This window comes from Dromaius novaehollandiae, chromosome 19 (genome assembly GCF_036370855.1).
Source record: "Dromaius novaehollandiae isolate bDroNov1 chromosome 19, bDroNov1.hap1, whole genome shotgun sequence".
Lineage (NCBI taxonomy): Eukaryota > Metazoa > Chordata > Aves > Casuariiformes > Dromaiidae > Dromaius > Dromaius novaehollandiae.
This window is the reverse complement of record NC_088116.1, coordinates 12611323-12624437: the sequence shown is the minus strand read 5'-3', so window position 1 is coordinate 12624437 and position 13115 is coordinate 12611323. Positions and strand designations below refer to the sequence as shown.

Genomic DNA, 13115 nt, shown 5'->3' with positions numbered 1-13115 from the left:
GATTAAGCCCAGTTTTTCTGCAGCACCACCATGCTTGTCCCAGCCTTTCCTCTGCCAAGGTCATCCTGCAACATCTCACTGATGCCAGGAGTCAAGAATGACGGATACACAGAGGAGCCAGCAAGCAGTTCACATCCATGTGCAAGGCTGCAACGCAACGGCAGCGTTTGACAGACCCCAGCTCTGAGGGTATCTCAAGAGAGAAGAGTACAGCAACGCCGCCCAGGAGTGATACAGGTGTACATGATTACAAGGGGAAAGGAGAGCCCGGTGCTTTGCCAGAGCCCTCACGAGCACTGCTATCCACTGCTACAACGATCTTAAGTGCAATTCATTTCAGCAGCGTGCCTGCCTGCCAGCCGACTCCACTGCTTACATTAATGACAGCGAAATCCCAGTCTCGAAGGGAGGCTAGTAACTGCAAAGAAAGCCCTAAATGCCAAAAGTAAAGACAGTTTGTGTACGTTATTTAAGACCACGTCCTTACTCTTAGGAGGGACGTGGCCAAGGGCCCGGGAGGGGGGAAGAGGACAGCAGGTGGCACCAGGTGGCAGCAGCACACCAGGGACGCTCCCCTGCCAGGTCGGCCTCTGCCTCCTGCTTAATCTTCCTGAGAAACCGGCAGACAACAGGGCCTGGCAAAGGCTCTGCGCCATGCCACACGCCGTCATCCCGTCATCGCCGCCCAGCTCCATTTCCAACGGCAACCAGGGGAGAAGCTAAGGCACCAGCAGAATGAGATAAGGCCCTCATTCATCTCAGCGCGACGTGGAAGAACTCAGGTCTTACCACCTAAACAACCGGTTTTCTATCAATAATCCCATCTCTCCTACATCATCCCCACCCTCCAAACCTTCAATCCAGATCAGGCAGAGAAGGGATTTGAATCCAAGGCTCCGCTTTCAAGCTGAATTTCGTAATCGTGGGACTAAAAGGGACAAGAAGCACTGCTCTGGCAAGCTCTTCTAAAACCTCCAGTAACTCTAGCCTGTTGTTCCCCAGTTTTGTTTGCTTTTCTTTAAAAAGCAGTTGGGACACTTCAAGTTACAATTAAGCCTTTATTCAACTACAAACAATTGCCTGGTCCCTACCCAAAGCAGCGCAGATGGACGCATCCCAAATGTACTCCAGGCTCCTGCCTGCTCCAGATCCTCCGCCGGCAGCCCTGAAGAGAGGTGCCCAGGCTCCTAGTCCACTGACCCCAATTTGCTCAAGACAGAAAGGAGGAATCAGCTACAGGAGCTGAGCTGCTACCCCTGGGCTGTTAACGTGCAGGACCCAAAGTGGTTCCTCCTGGGGTGGGCTGCGAGGAACAGGCTGCCCTGCACAACAAAAGCCACTCAAAATGCCCAAGGAAATACTTCATCCCACAGGGAGAAAACGGCTGTCACTCAGCTTCTGGCAGCAGTGCTACCTCTCTCCACACTGCTCTGTGTTTGGATTTTAGCTCAATCTCAGGAAGGAAGCAGCGGCGGCTTCAAGGAAATCATGCCTGCACTACTGAGGTCACATCGCAAGTCTCCAGGCAAATGTTCATCTCTTCTTATGCATCAGAACGGTTAGCGTTTTAATTTCCATCCGTTTGGGGAGTCCTTGACAACTGCAGTTTTGTTTGAAAGACGGTCTTTGTGATTTCAGAGAAAAACAAAAAATAAAAAAAGCCTGAAATATGTGACCCAAATGCACCAGAAGGCTCAGAAATCAAAAGACAGACCTGAAATGTGTCATTCCCTCCTCGCCCACTATCGCCTTCGACTTTCTCAAGCCCATCTCATGATTTTTGGAGTACCTGAACTGCAACGTGCTCATAATAAGCATCCGGATTTTTTTAGAAGAATTTCAACTAAACAGCAGCAGTACAGCTGCAGACCAGATGCTGTTGCTACTACAATTATAACTTCTATTATTCTTTTGCACTGGGGAGCAATCCAGGTGAATGAACATACCCATCCAGTATTATTTTAGAAATCTGGAGGTATCTAAAGCATCTGCCTAAAGCCAGAAGATAAGGGGACAGGACCAATGGGGGAAACCATATCACTTGGAAACAACACATGGGGGCCAGGCAGGATACCTAAGGCATCTAAACTGGTATTACAATAAACTCATACCTGCCTTTTGGCATGTAAATCCCACCTGCAATAGACAGCCTTTACTCCAAGTGATCACATGCCCTGTAACGGTCTGCAACACCACTGGGTTTCATAGACCCAAGATGGCCATGCTTCTAGCTCTAGCTGCATCTCCTCAGGCTTAATCTACACGTGCTGCTGATCAAAAGTAGACTCCAGATCAAAACTTGTGTAGTATCACTAGCATACAAAATTTCTATGAGAGCCTCTTTTCTCCAAGGGCAACTTCTTCCATGGGAAGAAAATGAAGATTTTTTTACGCTAGCTGCACAAACACGTACATGCAAAAGCTACTAATGAATTTAGAAGAGGTCAGAAAGGACAACAGAACATTAAGATTTCTTCTCTTGATTCACCCAACAAACCGGTCACCCAAACGTAGCCCAGTTTCCCTGGCAGCGTTCTCACAATCAGATGTACCCACAAGGCAAGGCAGATCCTGTGCTGGTGTCTGAAATGCTGAAGCAAAGTCAAAGAGCTCAAAGTGAAGCAGGGAACATGCATTTCTGTTGAATGTTTCTCCTTGCTTGCTGTGGAAACCCAACTCCTCTCTAAAACTTGCAATAATCACATCATTATTGAATTAAATATACAACTCCACCTTCTGTAGGAAGAATGCTTGAAAACATAGCTACAATCATCCACTCAGGATTTCTACCATCAAGCTACAAGAAGACAGATGATCACAAGATGATGGAAAAATCCCTGACAACCATTACTAAGAAGTTAAGAGCTCATTTTTAATGACATGTTCAACTGAAAGTCTTTTGCTTTTTGATGAACATGATTGATTGGTCCAATGGCCAAACCTGTCAGTTCACGCAGAAATGCTGGGTTTGTCAACAACTTCCCTGGATGTGTATCACGACGACAGCCTAGATGTTCGCTCTCCCTGTGACGCTGCGAAGCGTAGCTTCTCAGCTTCACATCGTCACTGATCCAACTCCTAACGCACATAAGCGATTAACTTGGAAACCTTCACCTCCCGAGGCTTTTGCTGTGGTTGAAAGCCCATCGCTCCCTTCCAATACCAAGCAACACTTCACTTGTCCTTTAACAGCTCCTCTCCCCCGAATCTCTGGTTTTAAGATTACATTAGACTCTCCAGTCTTTCATTTCTAGGCATCTGGATGCTTCAAAAAAGTTTTGCACTTTAGCAATGGAAAAATCATGTCAAGGAACTATCTTGCACAGCAACCTGCTCTCATTAATAAACTCACCTCAAGCTATGCAGGCAAGATAGCAAATTCAGATGAGCTTAATTGCTACTATCTCTGCTCTCTAAGATGAGTTTAATCATTTCTAAAAATAGCATTGTCCATGATGCCCTCTTAAGAGAGGCACAGACTCTTGGAGAGGGAAATCCCCGGCCATCAATAAAAGGAAAGAGAAGGCAATTTGATATATATAGACAGTCCCCTGCTTATCTACCAGTAAAAGCTGCAAAAATTCACACCCACTGTCCCTTCCCCACTGCCAGCTTCCACCAGGACATGGTATGAAGACAGCCACATGACAAGCTCAACACTAAAAGCAACCTAAAGCATTTACACTCATTTGCTGCAATCCACATAAATCCAAGTCTCTGTTCTTAGCATAAAAAGTTTATTACCTTAAATAACTGAGTGTATTAAAACTCACCAAGGTTCAAATTCCTGCCTCTAAGAGGTTTAGTACAGAAAATGAAATACATCAGACTTATTATAGCTAAACACAAAGAAAAATCTCAGAAGGCAATGGCATTTATATCTTCTTCGCTTGAACATGAGGTAGTACTTTTTTCCTGTCTGTGCATTACTGACATGATGAACAGATGAAATTCCCTGCCTGCTGAAATCGGCAGCAGATCTATCCATAATTTCAACCAAAGCCAGATTTCCCCCAGCACTGCTTATTCATTTCAACACATGCACTGCAACACAAAGCTAGAGCGCAGGGCTGCAATACAATAGCTCTGGATACCAGGAGTAATGAAAAACAGACAAAACGGAAAGCTATTTCTTTGAAAAAAGTCCGATTCACATCACTCAAGGAGGCATCTTGCTTCCCAAACCCTGCTGCTCCAGTGACAACCCTCTGCTCTACTAATGGGTAGGAGGAACAACACAGCCATCTGCAATGCAAGAGCACTGGGACCCTGCATGCTGGGTTCTAGGCACCCCAAGGAACTCCAACAGGTAACGGAGGTGCCAGCCCAAGCTTGGCCCTTGCCTGCTTCATCACGAGTAAAACATGCTGGAAACTGGACTTCCTCTTTTTAGGAGGCTCAGACCTAATGAACCTTTTCCGACAGGTTGAAGTCACTTCCTCTCATATTTCGATACAAGAATGCAAGCCCACAGATTGCACCGTTTATGTCATACTTCTGCAAATTCCTCTAGTAAAAATAGCCATCGAAGACGAAGGAAAGACACAATGGAAACAAGAGGAAGAAAGAGTCAGAGAAGGTTTTACACTTCATTAAGTTTGTGCTATATAAAACAAAACTGCTAGTCCAATTTAAAGGATGAAAACATTTTTGCTTCCTCTTTCCCCTCATTTAGTGACGGCAATGAAAGCTTTGCACACTGTTTTCTAATCAGGCAGTTAGGTCTGCACAGAACCGCTGCGCTGAACAGAAGTTTTATCCCATTAAAATAACCTTCTTTTACCCTCCTCCCTGCACAAAGCTGGCTCTGTCTACGATCGTCTTATCCAACATCCAAAGGCACTTGGCTACCCCTTTTCTGATGGGGAAGCAGAGAACAGGCAGCAGGAAGGTATCTGTCTGCCCTCTGGCATGCTAGGAGGGATGGCGCTCCCAGCCTCCGGGAAAGGCAAGGCAGAGAGCAGAGGGAGCAGACAGAATATATTAACTTTTAAAAACAGAGAAAGGGGAAAGAGCAAAGAACAGAGTAGGTAAGAAATTATCTTGTGTCAGCCCAAGAAAGTGCAAAGGACAGGAGGGAGGGCTATGAGTCATTTGCATGCTGGCACATATCACCCCTGGCATCAGCTCCCTCTGTGTCTCTGCACTCAGCGTGTGCTGGCGGCGTGCCGGTACCGTGGCATTCCCTTCAGCAGCTGCCTGCAATATGTCTCCAGGCCTCCCTGTAACGAGCACGATACCTTGGATGCTAGAAACGACCAGGAATGGTCAGTGATGTAAGTTAGTCACTGGCAAGAGTAAGGAGGACAGTTACCAATTCTTCAGGCAAAAGCGCTGCTCATTCAACTCCCTTTCTGATCATCTGTTTGTCTTCAAGTACCGCAGGGGCTTCCAAGCGCGCCCAGCTCTTCAGTAAGTCCATTTTCAAGCGTCAGTCTCGCACTCCTAGCACAACTCCATTAAAATATCGCTTCCTGGACCAAATCTGATCCCTCACATCTACTGCAAGGAGAAAAGCCAAAATTCCCCTCCAGCACGGTTCTTCATTCTACCAACCAGCCGTGCTGCAAAAAAAAAAAAGTATCTGCTCTTTTCAGGATTGGCACCCTGATACTCAGAATATCACGACACCATACAACAACACAGACAACGTCAGCGCTTACCATTTAAGGGAAAGATCAATTTTGCCCAGGTCAAATCTCCAAAAGACATCGCCTCCCCAAAGCTTCCACTTGGTGTTCTTACCAAACACTGCAGAAACCCATGTAAAGGATCACAGCCGCTGGGCTGGGGCACAAAAATGAAGCTGTCACAAGAGGTGGGCTAACCTCGCCAGAAGGATCACAGCAAAGCCGCTGTAGCAACAGCCTTGCTTAATGAACTGCTTCCACTCTAAACAGAGGAGCATTTGTCACTGCCCCACAACATGGTGTGATCTGGTGAAGTAACAGGGAAAGTCTGGGACTTCCTCTTCGGCCCCTCGGGGATTTTTCACATTGCCTCAAATACCTATGAGTCTCCAACCACAGCCCCTTCCCTTACCATAGGGCCTCAAACAAGAAGATAATCATATACCCTTCCTGAATTCCCTCTGTACATGCCCTTTAGTTACAACTGCCACTACAATGATGCATTAAAGGCTCAAAACCCCCAGAAAATAGGGACTTCACAGCTCAAACAAGCACTTCTCCTTTGAAATCAAGGGACTTTCTCATCCCATAGGCAGCTGAATCCAAACATGAAAGCCAGGAGTACATCAATAACACACGTTCGAATCGCAACATCCTTTCATGTCCTGAGTTAGAGGCAACAAGGCCGTTAAAGAAGCAGCAGTGTGGAAGCTGAAGCAGCAGAAAGTAAAGGATATACAGGACCCTCAGTATCAGGTTAGCCCAGAGATGATAAACCTCTGATATCTGATAATAAAATTATTTTATAAGGGCATTGTATCACATGAGCACTAGTATCAACCCAAATCTCACAGTAGCTGAGCTGGCATCATTACCAAAATTCACCAACACTTGGTTGAGAGACTATCAGGTCAACCAGGTCTACAACTTTTACATGATGGAATAGGTAATAACTCCCACTGATGTGAACTCTGTCCCCCTTCCTGGACAGTTTTAGCATGCTGTTATTTCCACTTCCTGCATGACCCCACCGACGAAACGGAAAGAGGCAGCACACAGAGAGCCCACGGCACATTCCTCCACGTGCAGAGGAATTTTTTTGCTGCAAGCAAGATGAGACTTTGTTCAGACCCCTTCTCTCGATATCCACACTTACTTGCTGGGTTTGCATGTACGTCCTTGGCCAAGTCATCAGTTCTCTGGAGAAGCTTTGCAGAGAACAGTGGGCACTGGTAGCTTTCCGTTCCTAGAGCGGTCGCCTCTGCCAGTCATTTGCAAAACACGAGTTTAGAAACAGACTACTCCATTTAGGGAACAGATACTTGTTCGACTCCAGCTCCCCAGCAGCCTGCCACGCTTTCCCCAAGTACCTTCACTGAAGTGTTCTCAAAACTGGGTGCAGATATCTCCTACATGAGATGCTAAACAAGACAGTGGTTTCTCTATTTCACATTAAACAGTTATACCAGCATCTACCTGGTTCTGTCACGCTGTGCTCTGGTAGTGCCAAGTACTGCCAGTCATGCTCAGTGATAAAGTGTACTCAGACAAATTACTTTAAAAGATTAAAACAGTTATTCTGTATCCAGGCTGTACAGCTTAAATAATAGAGGCAATTGAATAGACTTATGCTGGATTGCCACAAGGCACTCATCAAGTCTGAGAAAGCTGGCGACTTTAGCAAGTTTCTAGAACAAAACAAAACAAAAATAATTCTTAAGCTTTCAAAAGAAACAATACAAACTGTATCCCTTGCTCAGGCCAGTTCTCATTTTCAAGAGAAAACATCAGAGAAAGACTGGCAAAGGTCTAAGCAATTGGAATTGATTTTAAAATGCAGAAATGCCTTGAGGACCCTTACCGTAAAGCTGTCACTCACAAGCAAGTACCATGTTTAAGCAAGTTCTGCTAGAGAGAACAATTCCACAATTTCATTTTGCAATAGAGAACTGGACAGGTTGAAAGAGGGGTAACAATTCCACTTTCTGGTAAATACTTTTTGAGCCCTGCAATAAAAGGAAACTAAGCTCTAGAGAACATATTGCTATGAATGTGGGCTTAAGTTCAGATATAAGACTTTGCCCCCAAGCAGATAAGTTGTAAGCAGTTTCTACCTGTGTCTCTGCTGCCAGGACAGGATCCTCCAAAGAGGAGTGGAACTCACAGCAGTAAACAGCAAACTATCACTGCAAAAATCACCAGAAGTGGCTTCTTGCTATGTCTCAGAAAGAGGTGCCCAACATACGGCCTGTACTTTGCTGTCAAAACAGTCCCATCAAGCTCATTCCTAGCTAACCTCTTTCCCAAGGATTAGATAAATCTCAATTCTTATCACCATCCTTTCCAAGAATATTGTGCCAGTCCTTCACAGTGCAACCAAATCTGCACCCTTGCAAGAAAGAATGCAATGTTTTTTTTCCACAGAAAAGCAAATACTAGCAAAAGCAAACCTCTATTGTGCATGTCCAGTACAGCTGACCTTCATGGGGTTTGCTGTGCATGAGATCAGCTGTATCAAACATGTTGTTGAGCAAACACTCCACCTGGAAGATAAGTGATACAATCCACGAGGGAAGGAGGATTGGTACAGTTCTAAATCAGAGGCTAAAAGAAATAAGGCACCTAGAAATAAACACAAAAAGGAAGCCCCTGAGACCAGTAACTTAATATGTTTTGAAGCAAAATATACAGACATGTAACTCTCCTCTCTAGAGATATGCCCTGGGCAGGATTCTCACTGTTGAAGAAGGTTGAGAGATGTCCTGAAATGAGAAACAGCAGCAAAGTTGAAACAAAAAGCAACAACAAAGTCATTGCCACTGTTAGGAACAGGAACCATCTGTTTAGTTTTGGTTTTGCTGTGTCCTATTAATGTTGTTATTTCCCTCAGGAAAGGCAAGACACTTCTTTCAAATATGCAATACACACATCATTCAGGTCTGCAGAAAGATGCTGCAAAACAAATCCCACGCAAAACTATTAACTAATTCCTATGATTCGATCACAACCTCCAGTGAAGCGCAGCTCCCTGGGGAAGGGAAAGGTATTCCTCTAGCTCGGAAGCAAACCCAAGAGCAGAAATGGAGGTTCCTTGCCAAAACATCAGTCGAAGGAAGGTTGCACATAAATACACAGGCAAGAGCTACCTTTTAGGGAATTGAGTTGAAAATAACTCACATGCAGGTTAGTCAAGGAATCTCAACAGCCCCTAAACCTCCATGTGTGTCACATCCCCCACGGCAGCAATAAGACTGACCAAACCAGAGATAAATGAAGCAAAGCTGGAGAGAAATAGATTCAGGTAAGAGATAGGGTGGGGTGGATGTTGCTCCATAAAGAACTACAAGAACTTATTTTTTCGGATTAAGGAGAAGGACTTCCCTGGCACTAGCACGGGGTTTCTGGCAGGAAAAGAAGCTCATCTCAAAAGGAATTCAACCACTGGATGTGTTTCAGTTTCATTTTGAACTCATGCTCCCAGTTAGTACAGCTAATTTTCCTGCACAGGCAAATAATCATGCACCTCCTTGGTGTATAATCATAGCACAGGACAGTAGCAACTAGCACCAGGACTGTTCCCTTCCTCACAGGCTCTGAAGCTCACTGAAATTCATTATCTTCAATGAAAAGTACACCTTTTTTTCTTGGGCTTGGCTCTGCACCTTGAGGTGCTAGATGAGGTTGTATTTGTTGTGAAGGCTTAGCAGCGGTGCAGAGAGCAAGACAGAAACCAAATAACAGGCACTCTAAAGTAGGCCTGAACAGGCATTTACTATTTATAAGCTAATCATCTGATCCCTAAGGGAAATCCTATCCTTTCAGACTGTTCAGAGAGTACGTAACTGTACAGTCTCCGTAGGATTGCTAGGAAGGAACAGAAGGGAATCAATTATGCTAGCCGGGCACATTCAAAGAGCACAGATAGAATTCCTGCATGCTTAGTAACAGCACAGGCATCTTCCCGAAGAAAGAGCCAGGGATTATGAACAGGGATTAATCTGTTACGCTAATTTACTAAAAGCAAAGTAATTTTTTTAATAGCGCTCTTTTCCATTCATCGTCATCTAGAAAGGACTCCAATCTAGCTCTACAAATGTTGACATTTTCCTGCAAACAGAGATATACAAGAGTCTCATGATAAGAGACAGCATCAAAAGCCAGAACCACTTCAGCAAACAAAAAATGATTACTGAATGAACCTACGTTGGAGGGTGGGCAAGCAAGGATGGAGGAGAAAGGTAGGAATTTTCATAATTACTTAGCAGTTATTAATTTCTTGGGACACATCCATATCCTGGGAAATTGAGCGCAATGAGTAAGTATACAGCACAAGTCGTTTTCTCCTATTCAGCTTTCCCCCCCCCGATAAAAATAATTCTAGGTTAGCTTACGCTTCTTTATTTTCTTGCAAGACAATGCTCAGTAATTTTCAGTGCAACTAGGTACACTCTTTCAATACCGCTACGCACACACTTCAGAAACATCTCATTTATCTCTAGCCTCTTTTCTTCACTTACCAGGCTATTACCGGGAACACCACTCTCCCTCAGATGGCAGCAGCATCTAAAGGTGAGCTGGGGATACGGAATAGAAGTGCAAATAGCTCCAGCTTAAAAAGCGGGAAGAAGTCCCACGCACAACGGTAAATGGAGAATCCTCAGGCATAACGTGGACAAGAGCCATCCAGGTCCGATACCCACCTTCACGCAAGCGAAGCTCAGCAAGATGCAGACCCCCAGGAAGGGAAAAAAACCGCACACATCATCCCATTCACTTCTACCAGAGCTGGGACAAGGGCTACTTTGAAAAGCCCCACATGAACAAAAAACAAAAGCAAGCCAGTGAATATCTTGGCAGATGGGGACAATAAAAGCTGGCACAGCAGCATCCTCCAAAGCCTCCACATCGTAGTAAGATCTGGTCCTAATGTTTCCCTTGAATTTGGGAGTCTTGGTTTTTTTTTTTCTTCCCCCCTCTAAGGTTGCTGAAGAGGGATTGGACAGTTAACTCAGCAAGCTGCAGCAGGACAGAAGGAATGGAAGGACGTTGTCACGTAACAGCAATGACACAACTGAGGAAATTTCCCTGTTCAGGCTCTTGGAAAAAAATCAAGTAACTTTTACTGCCAGTGTAGTCACATCTCTGCATTCTTACAGCAAAGGAAAGGGGAAACCAGATGTTCCTAGAAACTAATAACTATAAGCAGAAAATTTAAAATTAAAAATAATGTTTTTTTCAGGCAGTCTTCACCTTAGCTTGTTTATTTAGATAGCCTTCTTCCAATGAAGACCCTGAAAGACATTACAACCACCCAGCAACCTCCTGGGCAGAGCAGACCATGGGACTTCCCCAGCTACCAGCCCAGGTGCAACACTTGGAATTGCTGTGTGCATACACACAAGTGCGCGTACACACGTATATACATGGCATGTATATATTTTCCTGAATAGTCTGCGTTCTCCATTACTAGATTTAAGGCCTTGTATGAGCCACACCAAAAATACTGATTGTCTGAGCTAAAACTAACCAAATTATCCAAGCCACTGTATCGTATCCCCATCTCTTATTTTCCAATCCTCTATCTTTGAGTTGTCGTACATATATATGACAACTTTTTCTCATCTTTAACCTAATTAACCCAACCCTCATAGATCATCTCTGAGCATCCATCAGCCTTCACAAGACACATACACACCAAACCTGGGTGTAGCAGCACAGGAGCGTTTGCACCACTGCATAAGCAGAGGTAACATATCCTCTCTTCCTTCTCCACAGCCACAGTTAGAGAGCTAAAGATCACATTATTGTGCCTGGCTACAGTCCTGCTCTCAGTGCTCATGTTCAACACCAAATCCAGTCCCATGCAACAGTCACTGCTTCTTAGGACAGACCTTACTCCTCCCTCGCTTCTCTGTTTTTATAACGGACTATATTTTCCTGAATAGTCTGAGTTCTCTACGACTAGATGCAAGGCCTCGTATCAGCCACACCAAAAATACAGACTGGATAGTTTGGTTGGTTTGGCTCAAACAAACCACTGTATCGTAGCCCCATCTCTTATTTTGTACTCTACTCCGAATTGTTTGCGTGCTTTAGCAGTTTTAACCATATACTTTTTTCAGGTCATTGACAAAAACAGAGTAACAGTTTCAAAACCTGATCCTTATTAGTCCATTAACATAATATCCCCAATAAACAGTCCTGCATTTTTAGAGCTACCAGTTTAACATACTTTAGCATGGGCTAATTTGAGCTCATTCAGCATGAAAACACAGAGGCACCATGCCAAGCACCTTATAGACATATACATTTACAGTACATATATATACACACACACTTTATATAAATGACAACCTGCAACAATACTGCCTCCGAACCAAACAGCCAGACTTCAGCCATCAGCAGTTTCAACCATCCACTTGCTTTGGAAAACTCAAAGAAAGCTTCTCCAGCGACCACAGACATGCTTCCCTCAAAAACAGCAACACTGGGCCAGCAAGCTCAGGTGGGGGCACAGACCAAATCCCACCCAGAGGGATGCACCGTGAGATACATCGCTGTCAAAATAACTAACTCCAAGCCATTACCATGGAACATACAGCTCGAGGAGCTCCCACCAGCAAGGTGCTTCCAGGAGGGATCTCTACACAAATTGCTTTACTGCCTTTAAAGCTATTTCCCAACATGGGCCATAGGAAAAGCTATCAGGACGTTTCCCTCCCGCAGCAGCGTAACCGTACAGACAGCAGAGCGCAAACACCCTCTCCTCCCCGAGCAAGCCTTCATAGTGACCTTTCAGCTTTAACCGACTTGCACCCTGACGAGGTTTTTTTGTCACTTGGAAATTCTCCCTTCCCACAACGGGGTACACAGAGGCTGCAAAGGGGCTCGCAAAGGGCTGCAAAGGCTCAAGACAACAACAGAACAAGTTGTTGTTGCCAGCAGCTCCCCAAAAAAACCCCACACCAGAGGGGGAACATGGGCTGGCACCGTGGCAAGGTGTCTCCTCCCCTGCATCCCACTCGCGACTCTGCCCCGGCAGAGCCTCTGCTCCGGGAGCCAGACGCTCTTACTGATCCGGCAGAAAAGTCTTTTTTAAAAAAATGAATGGAACTGTATTTACCGGCTGTCGCCGCCCGGCTGCCCGCCCAGCGGCCCCGCCCGCCCGCGCACCCCGAGCCGCGCCGCGGAGCAGACGCGGCCGGCCCGGCCAGAAGCGGGGCCCGCGGCAGCGGCAGGCGGGCTCCGGCAGGGCAACGCGGGCTCCCCACGGCCGGGCCCCGGGCTCGCCGCCGGCTCGGGCTCGGGCCCGCCCCCACGCCGCGGCAGGCCGCTGCGCGCCCCCCGGGGAGCCGGGGCCCGCCGCCAGGCCCGAGGGGCGGCCCCGCTCACCGGGCGGCGGCGGGGAGGCGCGGGCCGGCACCGGGCCGCGGCCGCCGGGGCGGAGGGGGAAGCAGAGCGCGAGGAAGCAGAGGAGGGGGCAGG

The 13115-nt window shown here is 46.1% G+C and overlaps 1 protein-coding gene across 4 annotated transcripts in view; it reads right to left on the bottom strand.

Annotated features, from left to right (window-relative positions):
* MTMR4 (myotubularin related protein 4) overlaps window positions 1-13115 on the bottom strand; it is a 59734-nt gene that overhangs the window by 46461 nt on the left and 158 nt on the right. The window contains exon 1 of one of the 4 annotated variants that reach the window (XM_064523487.1): window positions 13023-13042. The exons of 1 other annotated variant lie outside the window; for it this stretch is intronic. The gene's annotated coding sequence lies outside the window, so the exon portion shown is untranslated. Of the gene's footprint in view, window positions 1-5663; window positions 5687-12753; window positions 12776-13022; window positions 13043-13115 lie in introns of those variants that run through there. 2 more of the 4 variants (XM_064523486.1, XM_026107207.2) reach the window with 2 other exon arrangements.